Source organism: Arachis hypogaea, chromosome 5 (assembly GCF_003086295.3).
Source record: "Arachis hypogaea cultivar Tifrunner chromosome 5, arahy.Tifrunner.gnm2.J5K5, whole genome shotgun sequence".
Classification (NCBI taxonomy): Eukaryota; Viridiplantae; Streptophyta; class Magnoliopsida; order Fabales; family Fabaceae; genus Arachis; species Arachis hypogaea.
The window spans coordinates 40,763,988-40,768,303 of record NC_092040.1 but is presented as its reverse complement, the minus strand read 5'-3'; the positions used below and the strand labels follow the sequence as shown (position 1 = coordinate 40,768,303).

At 38.9% G+C, this 4,316-nt stretch overlaps 1 non-coding gene across 1 annotated transcript; it reads right to left on the bottom strand.

Moving 5' to 3' along the window:
* Window positions 1-3,007: 3,007 nt before the first annotated feature.
* Window positions 3,008-3,115, bottom strand: LOC112805086 (small nucleolar RNA R71). Its single transcript, XR_003203696.1, has one exon. It is a non-coding gene; the product is annotated as a small nucleolar RNA R71 (small nucleolar RNA).
* Between the last annotated feature and the right edge of the window lie 1,201 nt (window positions 3,116-4,316).

Below are 4,316 nucleotides of genomic sequence, written 5' to 3'. Positions count from 1 at the left end.
CACACCATAGATTAAGGTGTGGAGCTCTGCTGTACCTCGAGTATTAATTCAATTACTATTGTTCTTCTATTCAATTCCGCTTGTTCTTGTTCTAAGATATCACTTGTTCTTCAACTTGATGAATGTGATGATCCGTGACACTCATCATCATTCTCACCTATGAACGTGTGACTGACAACCACCTCCGTTCTACCTTCGATTGGGTGAATATCTCTTGGATTCCTGATACACGATGCATGGTTGATCGCCTGACAACCGAGCGCTCGCCTGACAAACGAGCCAGCCATTCCGTGAGATCAGAGTCTTCGTGGTATAGGCTAGAACTAATGGCGGCATTCAAGAGAATCCGGAAGGTCTAACCTTATCTGTGGTATTCTGAGTAGGATTCAATGATTGAATGACTGTGACGTGCTTCAAACTCCTGAGGGCGGGGCGTTAGTGACAGACGCAAAAGAATCACTGGATTCTATTCCGGCCTGATCGAGAACCAACAGATGGATAGCCGTGCCGTGACAGGGTGCGTTGAACATTTCCACTGAGAGGATGGGAGGTAGCCACTGACAACGGTGAAACCCTTGCTTAAGCTTGCCATGGAAAGGAGTAAGAAGGATTGGATGAAGACAGTAGGAAAGCAGAGAGACGGAAGGGAAGACATCTTCATACGCTTATCTGAAATTCCTACCAATGAATTACATAAATATCTCTATCTCTATCTTTATGTTTTATGCGTTTATCACCATACCCATTTGAGTTTGCCTGACTAAGATTTACAAGGTGACCATAGCTTGCTTCATACCAACAATCTCCGTGGGATCGACCCTTACTCGCGTAAGGTTTATACTTGGACGACCCAATGCACTTGCTGGTTAGTTGTGCGAAGTTGTGTTTATGCCATGGTATTGAACACCACGTTTTTGGGGTTCATTACCGGGGATTATGAGAGTTGTGAAAAGTATTGTTCACAATTTCGCGCACCAAGTTTTTGGCGCCGTTGCCGGGGATTGTTGAGTTTGGACAACTGACGGTTCATCTTGTTGCTTAGATTAGGTATTTTTACTTCAGAATTCTTAAAGAATGAATTCTAGTGTTTCAAGGTGATGTTCTTATCATCACCAAAGCTGATTGATATTCATCAATTTAGCTCTTGAATGCAATGTTCTGCTGAAGCTTGGCTAGCCATGTCTAATCTCTTTAGACTAAAGCTTTAGACTAACATTGCATGATTCCTGGAATTCTCATTAAGAATTTTGATATCTTTATTTTCTTTTCCACTTAATTTTTGAAAAATCCAAAAAATTGCAAAATCATAAAATCCAAAAATATTTCTTGTTTGAGTCTAGTGTCTCATGTTAAGTTTGGTGTCAATTGCATGCATTCATTCATGTGTCTTAGTGATCTTCAAGATGTTCTTGATGATTTCTTACTCTAATCTTTAAATTCTCTTGACTTGAGTGTTTTATGTGTCTCATATGTATTCTCATTAGTGTCAGTAGTATACAAACTGCTAAGTTTGGTGTCTTGCATGCATTGTTATTTGATTCTTGTTGCATTTTGATTTTTCCTTATTATTAAAAATCCAAAAATATTTTTAATTTGTGTCTTTTTAAGTCAATAATACAGATAATTGAAGATTCAGAACATACAGCAGAGGAATTACACAGAAAAAGCTGGGCGTTCAAAACGCCCAGTGAAGAAGGACAGACTGGCGTTTAAACGCCAGCCAGGGTACCTGGTTGGGCGTTTAATGCCCAAAAGGGTATAGTTTTGGGCGTTAAACGCCAGAATGTGCACCATTCTGGGCGTTTAACGCCAAGATGGCACAAGAGGGAAGATTCTGTTTTCAAATCAATTTTTTTTAAGTTTTAAAAATCAAATCTTTTTCAAATCATATATTTTCAATCAAATCTTTTTCAAAATCAATTTCTTTCCATTTTCAAAGATACTTGCTATCAATTAATGATTTGATTCAACATTTCAAGTATGTTGCCTTTTCTGTTGAGAAAGGTTTAATGTTTGAATCATATCTTTTCTTGTTAGCCAAGTTTTTAATTTTCAAAATCAAATCTTTTTAAAATGTTTTTCAAATCATATCTTCTCAATCACATCTTTTTAAAACTAATCATATCTTCTTAACCACATCTTTCTCAAAATAGTTTTCAATCAAATCTTTTTGATTTCTAATTTCAAAATCTTTTTCAAAAATCACTTGAGTTCTTTTCCACTTTCATTTTCGAAAATCAATTAATGTTTTTCAAAAATGTTTTCGAAAATTACTTCTCTTCTTCTCACATCCTTCTATTTATGGACTAACACTATTCCTTAATGCAAAATTCGAACTCCATCTTCTTTGATAAGTTCGAATTTTCTACTTCTGTCTTCTATTTTTCTTTTCCTCTGACACCTAAAGGAATCTCTATACTATGACATAGAGGATTCTACATTTTCTTGTTCCCTTCTCTTTCATATGAGCAGGAGCAAGGACAAAAGCATTCTTGTTGAGGCTGATCCTGAACCTGAAAGGACCTTGAAGAGAAAGCTAAGAGAAGCCAAAGCACAACTCTCTGTAGAGGACCTAACAGAAATCTTCAATGAAGAAGAACCTATGGTAGCCGAAAACAACAACAATGCCAACAATGTAAGGAAGGTGCTGGGTGACTTTACTGCACCTACTCCCGACTTTTATGGGAGAAGCATCTCTATCCCTGCCATTGGAGCAAACAACTTTGAGCTTAAGCCTCAATTAGTTTCTCTAATGCAACAGAATTGCAAGTTCCATGGACTTCCATTGGAAGATCCTCATCAGTTCTTAGCTGAATTCTTGCAAATCTGTGACACTGTCAAGACTAATGGGGTTGACCCTGAGGTCTACAGACTTATGCTATTCCCTTTTGCTGTAAGAGATAGAGCTAGAACATGGTTGGATTCACAACCTAAAGAAAGCCTGGACTCTTGGGAAAAGCTAGTCAATGCCTTCTTGGCAAAGTTCTTTCCACCTCAAAAATTGAGTAAGCTTAGAGTGGAAGTCCAAACCTTCAGACAGAAGGACGGGGAATCCCTCTATGAAGCTTGGGAAAGATACAAACAATTAATCAGAAAGTGTCCTTCTGATATGCTTTCTGAATGGAGCATCATAGGTATTTTCTATGATGGTCTCTCTGAACTATCCAAAATGTCTTTGGATAGCTCTGCTGGAGGATCTCTTCATCTAAAGAAGACGCCTACTGAAGCTCAAGAACTGATTGAAATGGTTGCAAATAACCAATTCATGTACACTTCTGAAAGAAATCCTGTGAACAATGGGACTAATCAGAAGAAAGGAGTTCTTGAGATTGACACTCTGAATGCCATATTGGCTCAGAACAAAATATTGACTCAACAAGTCAATATGATTTCTCAAAGTCTGTCTGGAATGCAAAATGCACCAAGCAGTACTAAGGAAGCTTCATCTGAGGAAGAAGCTTATGATCCTGAGAACCCTTCAATGGAAGAGGTGAATTACATGGGAGAACCCTATGGAAACACCTATAATCCTTCATGGAGAAATCATCCAAATCTCTCATGGAAGGATCAACAGAGACCTTAACAAGGTTTCAACAATAATAATGGTGGAAGAAACAGGTTTAGCAATAGCAAGCCTTTTCCATCATCTTCTCAGCAACAGACAGAGAGTTCTAAGCAGAATACCTCTGACTTAGCAACCATGGTCTCTGATCTAATCAAGACTACTCAAAGTTTCATGACTGAAACAAGGTCCTCCATTAGAAATTTGGAGGCACAAGTGGGTCAGCTGAGCAAGAGAATTACTGAACTCCCTCCTAGTACTCTCCCAAGCAATACAGAAGAAAATCCAAAAAGAGAGTGCAAGGCCATCAACATGGCCGAATTTTGGGAGGAAGGAGAGGCAGTGAACGCCACTGAGGAAGACCTCAATGGACGTCCACTGGCCTCCAATGAGTTCCCCAATGAGGAACCATGGGAATCTGAGGCTCAAAATGAGACCATAGAGATTCCATTAAATTTACTTCTGCCATTCATGAGCTCTGATGAGTATTCTTCCTCTGAAGAGGATGAGTATGTCACTGAAGAGCAAGTTGCTAAATACCTTGGAGCAATCATGAAGCTAAATGACAAGTTATTTGGAAATGAGACTTGGGAGGATGAACCCCCTTTGCTCACCAAAGAACTGGATGACTTGTCTAGGCAGAAATTACCTCAAAAGAGACAGGATCCTGGGAAGTTTTCAATACCTTGTACCATAGGCACCATGACCTTCAAGAAGGCCTTGTGTGACTTAGGGTCAAGTGTAAACCTCATGC